The sequence below is a fragment of the Lissotriton helveticus genome, chromosome 1_1 (assembly GCF_964261635.1).
Source record: "Lissotriton helveticus chromosome 1_1, aLisHel1.1, whole genome shotgun sequence".
Taxonomy (NCBI): domain Eukaryota; kingdom Metazoa; phylum Chordata; class Amphibia; order Caudata; family Salamandridae; genus Lissotriton; species Lissotriton helveticus.
This window is the reverse complement of record NC_136057.1, coordinates 1315631029-1315647289: the sequence shown is the minus strand read 5'-3', so window position 1 is coordinate 1315647289 and position 16261 is coordinate 1315631029.

The window sequence follows — 16261 nt, the reverse complement described above, 5'->3', positions numbered from 1 at the left end:
AGAGTACAACGAGTTCTTTAAACAAAACAAACCTCCAGCAACCTGGGAAATCCCCATGCTTCTGTTTTGATTTGTCCTAGAACTCCTGCGAACACTGAAAGAACGGCCAGTTCTTAGTGACATCTTTATTGACGTCTTATGTCCAACCTTACGTCAAACCCGGCACCTTTCAGGTATAAATATACCAACGTTGCCTTAAGCAAACACACGGTGATTTGGAGCAAAGCGGCTATCTACTTGCCCGAGAGCCCAGCTGATGCGAGAGCGCACGGACGCCGCCCCTCCCTTTTGACGCACTGAGAAAGATGCTGTCTTTTTCTCCAGCCGAGAAAATCCAGCTCCGGTGTTTTCAGCCGCCCTTGCGGGTTGCTGGGATATCGAGTCCGGAGAAAGAGATACCAGACCTCCTGCTTTCTATTACCCAGGTACGGAGCTGACTACACCCTTAAAGAGAATTCTTGACTCAGATTCTTGGCAAAACCAACTTAACTTAAACTGCAACTTACTTACTCCTTCCCACGTATTAGGCTTAGGTCAGGTACACCGGGGTAGGCGTAGATTAGAAGCACCAGTTGAGTACGTTAGTCAATGTATTTGTGTATGTATATATTTTATCCATTTTAAAGTATCATATGGCTAAGAAACCATATCAATGCTTTTACAGTATTATTTCATAATACTCCTTTTACTGTACGCACTTTACTTTACATTAAGTATTGCAATTGTGGCAATTCATTTCTCTTGCATGAGAAAGAAGACTGCTCAATAAATAACACCTTTTATTGAAAACGCCCGTCTCTCTATTTCTCTGCACTCTGGTGAAACTAAGTATGCACGATTGACTGAGTAAAATAGGTGTCTATTGTTTTCACACGACTCTAGAGATACACTCTTATTCTGAGGGAGCAAAGTTGTCATGTTTATGGTTGTCAGAAGCTAATCCCTTCTTGTCTATCCAAGGAAGTTAAACTCCTCCTTGTTTACTCGAGAAAGTTTCTAGTGACCTCTGAGCTAGCTGGCAAAACTAATTAAGTCTAATATAGTCAGTAGAGACCTAGTCGACCTCAGTCCTACGTCTACACTGCTGTTTATATTATTCCAATGCGCAGAGCCTATTGGGAATATAGGAACTACACTACATGGCGCCCAAAGTTTGGTAAGGCGATAATCTAACGCAAGACACTAGAGTAAATCATTCTTGCTTTTTCACACAGAACCCTTTTCCCCGTAAAAACTCCAAAAGACGTCTGGAGTGGGTAAAAGGTTAAAATCCGCCGGAACTTAGTAGGAAGAGATTCCTATGTATAGTTTTTAGTTTAGTCAACGTTGAAGGATACAGTGTTCCAAAATATTGTGCACCTAATCTTTGTTTCCCTTGAAACTTGATCTGCAACAAAAAACTTTCAGTTAATAAAAAGTGACGGAAAGTGAAGACGAAAGGGAGGAAGCTAGATTAGCAGCTCGACTCCTAGCGGATGAGACAAGTCTCCAAGAAAATGACCCGAATGCTATATTCATTCCGTTCAACATAAGAAAAGCTATAACTACTAAACTTATAGAAAATGGACTGACATCACGAGGTGGTACAGTCATATTCGTGGTAGAGGCCCATGAATATCGGCAGACAGAGGTATTCTATTCATGGATACACTTTCCAGCAGCAAACACTGTAACAAAAGAATTCCACTATTACGAAATAGAGGAACCTCCGGATGAATACACTCCTTTCGAGGAGGTTGAAATCCCATTAAATTACCAAGAGCACCTGCTCTGGTTTAAAGGCGCCCTAAAACATAAAAATCACATCACCAGGCTCGGTCCACTAGGTAGACCAGGAGCAACGTGGCCGGTTCTAGCCAGCTACACACCACATCCAGACATTGAAAAAATGTCAGACCGAGAGCTCTTAGCTCAACTAAAACTGTTAATTAAAATACATAGACAATTAGTCCAATATGTAATGCGGACTTCAACAGTCCAACCAGCAATTAACATTCCAGAGCTGACCCCTCATCAGGGAACACAAACAAAATAACACCACAGAACATACAATCATGTCTTGGTAAAACACCCGCAAAACGGGAAAAAATTCCATTCTGGTTAGCACAAAAAATTACTCAAATAGAGGCAGTATTTCCTGATACTACACCTACTGAGAAACACAGAATTCTGACTATCTGTCTTCCAATGAGGATCGCACCACATGTGGAGGACTGTGACACTTGGGGCACAGTCTTTGCTTCCATTTACACAAAAACACATGGTGTTCCGTCCATGGCGGTTATACCAGATGTGCTAAGACAGATTCAAAATGAATACGGTCCAGAACCTGCTTTAACTCTGGGTATGAAATTACTGAAAGACTTCAAAGAGGTCTCGGCTAAATTATTAGCCAACATAAAAGGATAAGCAGCATCTGTGGCGATTCGCCAGAAATTGAAAGAAACAGATATAGCAGAACAACCTTTTGAACTTGCCAGAATCATAGAAAAATCCTATGAAGAACTAGGAAGAGATAGTTTGGGTGGGAAACCAGTAAAACCCCAACTAACTGAAAATCCTGAAAAAACCTTTATTAAAAATAATCTAAATACTCCAAAAAAGAGCTGGGATGGAAATAAACAATCCACTCCCAAAGAAAAACGATTCCAGTCCAGAGGAAGGTCTCCTCAACGGAGAGAAAGATCTCCGGACCAAGGACACAAGTCTCCCCAGAGGGAGCCCTCTGAGAAAAGATACAACCTTAGAGATAGGGATAAACTGAGAAAACCTGATAGATATCAGGATATTGATACACGTCCCTCTCGATCTTTTCAGACTTCCTCACAGAAATCGGAAAGAAGAGGACGGTCAGAACACAAGGAAGGGCACGTCAAGTCCAAAGACAAGGAACCTGCTCATCAAAGTAAACAATTACAATTTCCAAGAAAGAAGGTAGCCAGCATTAAAACAATTAAACATGCCGAGGATACTGAGGACACAACTGAAAAACGGAGAGTGGGCTCAGACAATGCTAGACAGCGCAGCAGAAGTGACCATAGCTTGCAAGATCTTGATGAATCTTCTGGAGACAGTGGACACGAATGAATACATTCAGGTGGAAACTGCAGATACCAGAGTTAGCAAACCTCATAAAATATACGAAATAACACTGCGTATAGAGGGGGACAAGACTAGGAAAGTAAGGGGTCTCTTTTGGGATAACCTTTCGAAAGGCTATGGCATTCTGTTAGCTGAGAAAGACTGGCCACCAGAGTTTGTCAGGGAGTGCCCTCATGGCGAAGAAATGATTATGCCTGCCTTCTCAAATCATATTCCAATTCATAAACAATATACACTTGCAAGAAAATGGGCAGTGGCCCAAGCTCCTGCATTATATAAAAATCATGTAGGATGGGATGAGGACTCTCCTCCTCAGAAAATCCAGTTAAAATGTCAACCTACTGCACAAAGACAGTACCCAGTTAAACAAGAAGCTAAAAAGCAAGTCAGGGAGATCTTAGATCAACTTGAATACCAGGGGGTGATTGAAACATGCACCTCACAAATGAACAATCCTTCGTTTCCTGTCTCCAAACCAGACGATTCATATAGTCTAGTTTTGGACTACAGACACCTTAACTCATGTTGCAAAACGTTTGCAGTACAAAACTCACACAGTGCAGCACTGATGAATAACATCGTGCGCAAAAACTATAAAACGACATTAGACATCTCCAACGGATTCTTTTGTCAAAACATTGCACCTGAGAGCAGGTATTTGACCGCGTTCTCAATAATGGGGTCACAAAAACAGTTCTGTCGACTCCCACAGGGATTCAAGAATAGCCCAGGATTATTCTCAGCAAGAGTAACAGAATTACTACAAATATATGATGATGAAGCATTATCTTATGTCGATGACATCTATCTCACAGATGATGACCTGGAGACTCACTTGAAAAGAGTGAACACCATAATACTTGGGTTCGCAGCTGAGGGTTACAAATTCAACTTTAAAAAGTCAAGAACTGCCCATCTAACTGTCCTATTTTTCGGATATGAATTATCAAGTGAAGGCAAATGCCTAGCAGACAACTTCTTAGAGAAGTGTGCTGTACTCCAAGCACCTAAAATGCTGAAGAACTTACAATCAATACTAGGTTTCCTGAATTTCTGAAGAACATACATTCTAAATTATGCAGAGAGGGTTAATCCTCTCTATGAATTAATACAACCTGATTTCAAACCAATCAATTGGACTCAGAAACACACAGAAATTTTAAGATCATTGCAAACAGACATGTTAGCTAAAACAAAATTGCAAACTCACGAAAACATACGCAACCTTGTAATCCGAGTCATCCCAGGAAGATGCGGATTCACGTACCTAACCTCTAATGAGGGAGAAACGGTACCAATAGCTTACAAATCACACTTGTACACACAAGCTGAAATCAAATTCAGTTCTACTGAAAAAATTCTAATAGCGGTTCACACTGCTGTAGCAAAAGAAAGAGCCCAAGCCCAAGGCAGAAGGATAACTGTTTTAACAGCAGAATCAGCCCTTGAAGCATTAACAAGTCCACGCAATATGACTGCTGTGGCATTAGATCCAAAATGGATACAATGGGAAAATTCTCTTGCTGCAGAAGACGTGAAATACTGTTTTGACCCGAAAATGAAAAAACTAGAAAATCTAGAATATGAAGAAGAATATCCTCTGCCAATCGAAATTCTGCCTATGAAAAATTACGCCTGTGTAATATATACAGACGGATCAGCACAACCCACAGTGGGGGGTAAACAAGCTTACAGTGCTGCGTGCGCGGTTGTTAAATGCCGTTGGCACAAAGGAAAATTGAGACCACTTGTCTCTATAACTCAATCTGTAAAAGATTGTTCGGCTCAACGAACTGAACTACTAGCATTTAAGATGGCGCTTGATATTGCCGATCGCGAATTCCCCACACTAATAGTGTGCGATTCGCATTACTGAGTCAAATCTTACAATAATGACTTGCAGAACTGGGTTCAAAACGATTACAAAGATGACACAGGTGCCACAATAAAGCATAAAAAGCTCTGGGAACAAGTAGTTCTTTTACAGAAAGAACTACAAAAGACTCACGTGATACATACACTGAGTCATCAACGTGATGGCGTTCCCGTTGCAGGGAATTCATTGGCTCGCAGAGCCACAGCGAAAGCGGTCCTACCGGCTTCCGTAGCCACAAAAAAGCGTTCAGAAAAATACATAGACGGAGAAACCATGCTGGCGGTAAAAGCGTCTTTAAAATGCGACTATGCAGCATTACCTCTGAACTATCCACTCAGTTATACATACATAATTGATGCAAACTCCGTTCCTTTTGCTCAAATCCCTGGAGTGGGGGATACAGTAATTCCAAACACGAACAGGAGAGTCTTCCTAATAGCAGACGCACACATGGGATTGGGTCTAAGGCACCGAGAGATCAAGGAATCTCAGAAAGAATTACGATCAGAATACTGGTGGCCGGGGATGAGCCTGCAACATTACAAATTTGCAATAGGCTGTCAAGACTGCAACAGAGATCGCAGTCGCGAACCGACCGGAGTAATGCCAGGACCCTTCTTTTAGAAAGCATAAGGCTATCTATACGCAAAAAATCCAGCAGGAGAAAAGCGTCCCATTAATGTTTAAGACTAGATTCACTTAAAATGTAGACACCAGCGCTCGGCTGACGCCAGAACTGTTATAAAAGATTTGCGAGTCTTTATCGGCACATACGCAATTGGCATGCTACATTCTGACCAGGGTCCTGCGTTTAGCTATAGGGCTTACAAGGAGGCCAGGGCCAGCATGGGCATTGCATTGCGGTACTCTTGTCCCTTCCATCCTGAGGGAAATGCGGTAGTGGAAAGAAAAAACCGGGACATAAAGCAATCTATAACGGCGAGGGTATTAGGTTCGGGTGCTGGGTGGGTCCAACATTTAACAAGTGTCCAACGTAGTCTTAATAATCTGCCAAGAAATTCTCTGAAAGGTCTCAGTCCGTACGAACTATTGTTCGGTACTAGAATGCATATTCAGGACCTTGATAGTCACACTTCAGTGGTAGAAGAAAAATGCTTTGATATCAAAGACCGTTTGGCTGTTTTACAGGACTTAAATGAAACAAGAAGAAACCTGAGCAACATAAAGTTAAAGCAACAGCCAACAGCCACTGAAGAAAAACCACCTGTCCCAGCAAGACCTGTCTGGATTCCAAAGATTGGGGATCTGGTCAGAGAGAAGATCGCGGTAAAGAAGGAATTTGGGCCTTCTTACAGAAAAGCAGTACCTGTCTTAGCTGTCAGCGGAACAAGATCAGTTGTACTACCGCCCCTTGCTGGTAAAAAGGAGAACCGAGTTGTATCCATCGAGATGATAAAACCACAATCATGTGGCCAATAATAAGTAGTAGGCCCAGTGGACTCCCAAGAAATTGCAGAAGACCAAATCTTGCTACAATCCAAGAGGTTCAAACTGAGAGATTAATCACATTTGATAAACCTGCAGTGAATAAAAAAGGACTATTCAACAATGCCATGGAACTTATGCCTCTTGAAACCCAAATTGCAACAGTTCGTCAAGAAACACCAGTCTACAACGATGTAGCCTCGGACTATGCTAATGAAACAAAGAAAAATCCAAAAGCAAATGAAAATCCAGAAGCAATTCTAACAATTGACAGAACTGCATCTGGCTACTTCATCAATTTCGATGACTTTTCTGACGATCCAAGCGAACCTGAAGAAACGCCAGCAACAAAAACTTTCAAAGACAAAGTAACTGAACTCTTTCATCAACTCAAAGAAACATATCTGATTTCTCCATGGATTGAATTTTGGATTGTGTTAGGTGTACTTTTCCTCCTGCTTTGGCTCATCATGGTTCTTTGTTTGGGAAAATTCATTGAAGGAAAATACAGTACAATGGACACAGCAAGTCAGAACATCAACTTGGTCCTAAAGCCTCACAAGTCATCTCACATCGAGAAAAGAGAACTATCATCAGTGAACGTCACAGCCAATCCAATACCCGGCGGGGTAGCATGGGACAGAACTGAATTTGACATTTTTGGCCCGATTGAGCTCTTGAAATATCCACACCAGTTTAAGGTTTCATTAAGTGACTTTGTAACACCAAGTACTTTTTCTGATGATTGGGACTTTTAAAATATTAATAACATGATGTCAGATTTAGTAATGTCAGCAAAATTGACAGAACATGATTATTTACAGGGTTCATCAAATTATGAAGAAATGTATTGCTACAATCATTTTGGTCATCACTATTTGCATAAATCTGCTCAACCTAGAAATGTTTTTAATTATAACCAATGGGAACATTGTGCAACACCGCCTAAAAGCAGCTCTAAAACATTTTATGAGAAATTCCCATACTTCTCAGGGTTTAACACAAGTGATGCAGAAACGTTTTATTTTAAAATGTTAAATAAGACAGGAATGAAAACAATGCTGACAAATACTAAATTGATCTATTCTGAAACATTTTATGAAAAAATGATTACATTTGGTTTTGAATTTTGGAAAAACAACATTGAAACAAAAACCATCTGGGGTACAAAAGAATGGCAGGTACAAGGCCTAGTAGCATTATTTAGAGCCTGCATGATCCCAGAACAAATAATATTCTTGAATGACACCATTCAACAGACAACCTGTCTTGGCCTAGCCAAGATTAAAGACTTAAATAAACCATCTATTCCAAAGCCCAAACCTGACAGTAATAGCACTACAGATGTGGAGATAGACGTATCCCATATTTTATACCAAAACAGAACACATCCTGATTGGAAAAAATGGTTGATCTGGCCCACAGACACAAATAACTGTCAAGATAGATTCCTGAACAAAATACAGGGGTTCAAAATGAACAGGCCAGACCCAAGATACTCCCAGAGACAACATACAGTGTAGGGAAACTATGCCTCGAATGGCTACAGAAATCCACACTGGCTGAAATTAAGCAACACTTGACTTTACTTAAAGACGGTGCTGACTTGCGTGATTTCATACTGGGACCACGCAAACAGCGTCAAAAAACGTTTCATAGCGGCCGGTATATACGCTGCGTACAACGAAGCTTGGAAAGTAATGCAAATTGAAACAGCAGAAAAAATACGAGAAATTAATCGTATTAATTTGGAAAAATCACTTTCTGTTGTGGACAATGGGTTAACGACTCTGTCCTCCAGAATATATTCACTGGACAGTATTGTATCATCTGCTATTGATATAATAGAGCAAGACTTACTAATGTTACAACATGGTCAGTCCCAATTACGTTCTATTGTACAGCTTGGCTGGACAATGCAAAATCTGCGTTCAGGCTACGTGCCATGGCGTTTAATCAACGTAACGTCATTATTTTCTATCTTTAACCTTACTGATAAACAAATAAGTTTGGCACAAAAAAGAGCAGACTATACGATTCTGAGCATTGAAAAACTTGAGAGATTACCATTGACAATGTCAGAAAGACCTGTCATTGAATGGATAATACACGGAATAATCACAATTCCGATAACAACTTTCCAATTTAAATACTGCCAAGAATATATACCAGCGGGCCAGTATGAAAGGTTGGGTAAAGGGTACATCAAGTCAACATGGAAATTACCTTATGCACACACATGTTACAGTGAAAAGAAAAAGAATGTATTTCTTAGTGGTAAAAATTGTAAACAATCACTAAGTGGTACACTTCCGTGTCAAGGTATTAACTTGCATGGAGCCTGCGAAGGGTCTTCAAATAACCTTTCATGTCACCTGCACGGCACTCCTGCAACACAGATGGAGCCATTCTTTAGACAACTCTCTAACGGGAGCTATATTCTAATAAATGACCACAGCTGTTGTGGAATGGTGCCAGGGAAAGCCTATCTCGTCAGCGTTAGTTCCATGGTCACTTGCTGTATGCAAGTATTGTACCCAAACAGCAATCCAGATATAGAGGTGGCAATATGGCCTCGTTTGAATATCTCTTCTATTCGAATTGATACTTTAAGCAGAATGAAGTCTATTCTTTTACAGACAACTGTGCCTTGGACCTCGTCTAAAGAAACGTATGATCTGCAAGTCGCAAGGACAACGGCAGAGATACATTCCCTTTTATCAACAAATTGCCCCGTGCATTTCGTAGAAATGTTGAGCCAAATCTTAAACATGTCAGATACCAGTGGCATCGCACATGTATTTAAGACAATTTTTTCGGGACTGTTAACACCATTTGAGACAGTTCTGGGCATCTTCCCCAATTTTGTCCATTCTATCTTTGGTGGCCTACCTCTACTTTTGGGACTCGTAGCAGGAATTTTATTTTTGATTCTTCTGCTCCGATATGGCAAACCAAGCCACAGACAAGACTCCAGCAACGATGGAAGAAAAGATCCTAGCTATACACTATCGGGACCGCATAACTAAAGTCCTCGGATTAGCCCGGCTAAGAGATCTGAATATGACCTAGTTTCTTTCATTCAGACCTATCTGGCGAAATTGCATCTTACCTGTGCTTCGATGTATGCTATGCGGAGAAGAATGCATGTTGGACGTCTGTCTTACACTACCATCAGCAGTACCAATGGATACAGATACCTTGCTAGGTCCTGTAACGGCTCATGCATCGTGTTGTCCCCAGCGGCTACCCATTCTGATGACGGCATTCGTTGAGACTTCACCACTACGAGTATGTGGCAGTGGAGTACGAGATGAGAGCAGCATCACACAGGTACAACGTTCAGTGAGCATTGCTGATCCTGACATCGATGATAGCAATCATTCTCACGACTGCACTGTTTCGGCATTTTCAAACTTGGTCGAACTTTCACCTGATGTCGTAGACCAATTTTTTGCAAATCTGTCTGAAATGATGTTCTCCCCTAAACAAAAAGAATAACCTTTTAAAGCAACGAGCACACAGCGTTCCCTGAACTCTAAATTCGGCCTTCAGCTTTGATAAACAAAAGCTACTGAAAAACATTTGGAACTATTTTTTTCCCCTGAAAGCGAAATTATTTTTTTTTCCCTTCCAAAATAGTTACCTTTTTCTGGCACAGCACACTCTGCTTAGAGTAGAACTATTCTTAGAGAACAGAGCTTCTAATTTAGGAACTCTAGAGACAATATTTTACCGCAGCCTCTAGCACATGTACAGCATTTGTATTAATATGTGATGGAATGGTCTCGACCTTCTCTTCTGTATTAAGAGCCATTTCATGTGTAATTTTCACAATTCATTCAGCTGATATATATATGCATTTTTAACTGAATGATACCACTGCTTGAAAAGCGTACAGTACCAATACTAATTTTCGTGTATTTACCATATACCATTTCAAATGCGAATTATGTATTTTGGGGTGGGTTGGAAAACACATGCACCATTATATGTTTACTATTGCTTAGTTTTAGTAATGAGGGACATTAGATCGTGGAGTGGGTGTTGTATTTCTATCTAGGGCCCTAATTCAATATTCCTGATTTATGCCCTTATGTGGTTATAATAAATAATATCCTTATAAAGGCATAAGAATCATATCCATATTTAGTCGTAGCCCATGCAGTCCAAATTAAGCAAGGCTACTTCCCCAGGCTCCTAGAGAGTACAACGAGTTCTTTAAACAAAACAAACCTCCAGCAACCTGGGAAATCCCCATGCTTCTGTTTTGATTTGTCCTAGAACTCCTGCGAACACTGAAAGAATGGCCAGTTCTTAGTGACATCTTTATTGACGTCTTATGTCCAACCTTACGTCAAACCCGGCACCTTTCAGGTATAAATATACCAACGTTGCCTTAAGCAAACACACGGTGGTTTGGAGCAGAGCGGCTATCTACTTGCCCGAGAGCCCACGGACGCCGCCCCTCCCTTTTGACGCACTGAGAAAGACGCTGTCTTTTTCTCCAGCCGAGAAAATCCAGCTCCGGTGTTTTCAGCCGCCCTTGCGGGTTGCTGGGATATCGAGTCCTGAGAAAAAGATACCAGACCTCCTGCTTTCTATTACCCAGGTACGGAGCTGACTACACCCTTAAAGAGAATTCTTGACTCAGATTCTTGGCAAAACCAACTTAACTTAAACTGCAACTTACTTACTCCTTCCCACGTATTAGGCTTAGGTCAGGTACACCGGGGTAGGCGTAGATTAGAAGCACCAGTTGAGTACGTTAGTCAATGTATATGTGTATGTATATATTTTATCCATTTTAAAGTATCATATGGCTAAGAAACCATATCAATGCTTTTACAGTATTATTTCATAATACTCCTTTTACTGTACGCACTTTACTTTACATTAAGTATTGCAATTGTGGCAATTCATTTCTCTTGCATGAGAAAGAAGACTGCTCAATAAATAACACCTTTTATTGAAAACGCCCGTCTCTCTATTTCTCTGCACTCTGGTGAAACTAAGTATGCCCGATTGACTGAGTAAAATAGGTGTCTATTGTTTTCACACGACTCTAGAGATACATTCTTATTCTGAGGGAGCAAAGTTGTCATGTTTATGGTTGTCAGAAGCTAATCCCTTCTTGTCTATCCAAGGAAGTTAAACTCCTCCTTGTTTACTCGAGAAAGTTTCTAGTGACCTCTGAGCTAGCTGGCAAAACTAATTAAGTCTAATATAGTCAGTGGAGACCTAGTCGACCTCAGTCCTACGTCTACACTGCTGTTTATATTATTCCAATGCGCAGAGCCTATTGGGAATATAGGAACTACACTACAGATGATTCGGAAAAGTGGGGGGATAAATGGGCACTGAAGTTAGGGGTGGGAAAGGAGTGCTTTAACTTGTCGTTAGATATGGGACAGAACATCTTGTGTTCGGCAGCTCTCCAAGCGCAGCACTATAAAACGCTCTACCGGTTGTACTATACACCTGCAAGAATTGCACAATGGGGGGCTCAATGGGAATTAATTGTCCAAGATGTGGAAGTATGGAGGCCGACATTGTGCACATATTTGCGACATGCACTCACCTCCACACAACTCTAAAAGATATCGAGTTGTTTCTTCAAAGATCATTAGGAATACAGATTACTTGAGCTCCTTCAATAATACTGCTGGGAGTGAATGAGGATGGTAGACAGATGGAAGGTGGATACTTTATCTTTGTAGCAATGGCAGTATTAAGGTTATGCATTGCTTCAGCATGGCTTGAGCCACTACCACCGTCATATCATCAATGGCTAGCTAGGTTATTGACTACTTATAATTTAGAGAAGGCAATCTATGCAAGAAAGGGAAAAAAGGGAAGGAAACTGGGTATCCAAATTTGGGAGCCTATAAATAGATGGAAGGAGGAGAACAGTGCTTAGATTGGTGCAGAATGCTTAGATATGTGTAGCTTAATCTGGGTTGCTCAACATATATGCTGTAATATGTATTAGAACTACCTTTGGGAAAATGTAAATGTAATATGTGTTACAAGATTATTGTTTTTTTTTTCTGTTTTGCTCTTGCTGTGCCCTGTGCATATAAATGGGGAAAAATCTCAATTAAAAAAAAAGGATGATAACAACATTCAATAAAGAACAATAATTGATACACAAGATTTTCCAGAAGCATTATAAACATTTTTACAAGTGACAAGGAAATTGCAAAAGCAGTAGGAAACAAATCCCAAATAACATACAGGAAAGTTCGCTCCCTCAAAGACCAATTAGTAAGAAGCCATTTTTCAGACCAACAACCAGAAAGTTGGTTACAACAACAAAGTAAAGATTTCTTTAAATGCAACAACTGTAAAGCATGCAGGATTGGAAAAAACAAGAGGAATACAAAAGATCCAAATGGGAAAGAAATCTCAATTGAACATAAAATAACCTGGAACACGCAGTTTGTGGTATATGTTATCGAGTGCATATGTGGTCTAAAATATGTGGGGAGCACAATCTGCCCGCTAAAAAATTCCAATATTAGAACACATACCGTTCAACACAAAGATGTAAGCTATGCTATTTCAAAACACCAAGTCCAACATCATGGCAATATTTTGGAAAACCTTAAGATACTATGGAGTGGCACATGTTCCTAAGAATGAGAGAGGTGGGGGTAGAACTTCCAAGTCCAAGGAGGTCCTGTAGGTGGGCCTCCTTTGCTTTGTTTGCCCTAAGTTGGCAGGGTGTGCCCAGACGTGGGTCCATTGCTCACTTTGCCACTGGAGTCAAGCTATCTTGGCTACTGGGGGGGGGGATACAATACAAAAATTGGGAATCAATGGTGGACAATATTTAACGGGGTCCACAGTACATGTCCAGACAACTGATAGGCAAAGGAGTACTGAGTTCCCCAGGGAAAGGTAAGTATGGAGGTGTGAGGAAATGGAGACAGAACAGAGGCAGGGAACAAGGTGTTCCCTTGTTGGAACTAGGAGACCTCACACACCCAGGGACCTAGGTGTCAGGCTTCATCATCGGTCTCCTGCTCCTCGTCAGACTGGCGCTGCAATGTCTGACGGGCGCCAAAGGCGCTCTTTGTTGGAGATCTTTTGTTCCAGCCAATGGTTTGAGTGCGTGTGAGGGGTCTGGTGAAGTGTAGTCGTGAAGGTTTTGAGTGAGGTTAAAAAGGGTGAGTCAGTCCACACAGGACTTTTATTCGAGTGGCTGACTCCCTTATTAAAAGGGGTGAGAGGGGAGAAAGGGAACTGCCTAATCTACAGTGTACTAACTCAACCCACTAGAAAGGTCGACATGTTTCATGCCTATCTGGCAATTCTTCAGGACCTCGAGTGTTTTGTACTACACAGTGAAAAAATTAATAAATAAAAATATATTTAGAAAGATACAACCTCACTGGGCCGATCAGGGAGTAAGCCAACTGGTCCTAATCTAGAAGGGAACCTAGAAGAAGCATGTAGAGGAAAGCCAATTTAGCATAAAAAGTGGCAACGTATCCTATAACTAGGTTCCGTGACGTCCTCCATACCGCATACACCTAGCATACATAAATTGCATTCCTTGAATCACACAAAAGTAGACATTTTGATGATAGAACGTCTACTCATAACATTTTGACAGTGTAATACAGAGTTGCGGCAATTTTAAACTGCAATATGTCAGAACAACCAAATTCAAAACAGGACAAGGAGGTTAAAACAGCACTACATGGTGACTGGTCATGTGCTTACCCTAAGAACAACCCTAATGGGCCCCGCAGACTGTTCCCGTGGGGCTGTCCGGAAAGGTAGGATACCTGTCAGGGAGAAACAAATACAGGCACCCAGAGGGTATGTTCGTGTAAGGTAGATTATTCTGATTACAGCGAGTCCAGGTGGGGATGTGAACACCTGGCCTTGCTACGAGGACTGGGAGTTAGTGAGTGGGGAGACCCGGGAGAACCATAACAGTCCCCCCTCTCCCTCTGCCCCACGGACCAGCCCCCTAAGTCGTGGGTCCTGCGTGGATATCAACAGGACCGCGCGCACACCGTACACATCGCCTCGGTGCATGGCGGCCGGGCGGGTCCGTCAGGGTCACACCCGCCCGTACACCGGCATCAGGGCCAGGACGGAAAGACTATTCACGGCCTCATCGCACCAATCCCCGCAGGGCACCCAATCGCAGTGGGCACACCTAATGGAACCGAGTTTGGGGGGAACCTGTAGAGGAGCCCTCAAGGAGAACCCCGTCACAACATCGCAGTAAAGACTGCTGGACAGACGGCATTACCGCGGCCAAGCTTACCTGCAGCAGTGGACAGCCTGGGTGGAGAACCTACCCAACACGCGAGGCGCCCCAGCCGGTGGCGCGGAACAGCTGCTCCGTCCCAATGCGGCCCTCAGGACTAAAAGCTGTTTGGTCCTGACGCCGCAGCGCGGCATCCCGCCCGTGGGCGTGGCCAGCGTAACCCCGGCCGTGCATGCGCGTCAGCATGGATGCATGTAATGCGTCCGAAATGAGTAGGAGCCCTGTGACAGTGGCGGCCATATTAGAGTGGGGTAAATCAGCAGGGGGATGTTACCCAGTGTAATGCGGTTGGAGGGATTTCACCCTACACCATGTGAGTGGTGTGTCCACTGCAGTGTACGTCTGCAGGGAAAAGAGCCACCTATATACGTTGTCCCTAATGGGTCTGGTAACTAAGAGATGGAAGGGGAAGCTAATGTGCCCGTTCTCCCAGACAACCATTGACAGCCCGATCAGCTAAATACTGTTGTTCAACCTACATAGGCCAACTATGGTGTTGTAAAGTATGTGTGCAGATATGATGGCAACGCGTGGTGTACCCCAATATGTAGTAGCCTTGTAGTGGATGAACAGCGATGGATACATCGTCTCCGGTTAGACACTCTGGGCTTGAACGACTCAGTGCCTTGGACATTACCAGCGAGATAACCGGACCCTTTAGGATGGAGTCACCTTCACTATTGGTTACGTCATCTCTAACGCTAATGCTTAACGAGAGTGACTCCCCATAGTTTTGGCTTGTGGTTCATATTCCCCTCCACAACACTGAGAGCCCCTGTGAATCCACTACAAGGCTACTACATATTGGGGTACACCACGCGTTGCCATCATATCTGCACACATACTTTACAACACCATAGTTAGCCTATGTAGTATAAGTACACAACTGGATACCATGGGGAAGGATTATTGGTACACACGCGCATTACGAGACTACTCTCCTGCCATTCCTCACTCTTGCCCATTTTCATGAAGACTATCCACTGCCCGTGTTATTATGCCTTTTCGTGGTTTGGTCACGCCAGTCTTGGTCCCAGTAATAATAGGGGCCGAGCCCACTAGCAAGCACTCCACCGTACAGGACGGCTTCCACTAGATCCAAATCGCTTAGGCACCTACCTATCCAGGTTGAACAACAGTATTTAGCTGATCGGGCTGTCAATGGTTGTCTGGGAGAACGGGCACATTAGCTTCCCCACGGGCGGGGTGCCGTGCTGCGGCGTCAGGACCAAACAGCTTTTAGTCCCGAGGGCCGCATTGGGACGGGACCAGCTGTTCCGCGCCACCGGCTGGGGCGCCTCGCGTGTTGGGTAGGTTCTCCACCCAGGCTGTCCACTGCTGCAGGTAAGCTTGGCCGCGGTAATGCCGTCTGTCCAGCAGTGCGGCGCAGGGGTGTCCCACTTGTGGGACACCCCTGCGCCGCACGGCCACCAGCTGCTGCGTGTGCCCCTCAGCCCGTCCCTGCCTCGCTGCCTGCCTCGCTGCCGGCCGACTCGGTTGTCATTTGTTTTGTTTTTGTTTTGACCGTCATTTGTGCTTGCTAAATT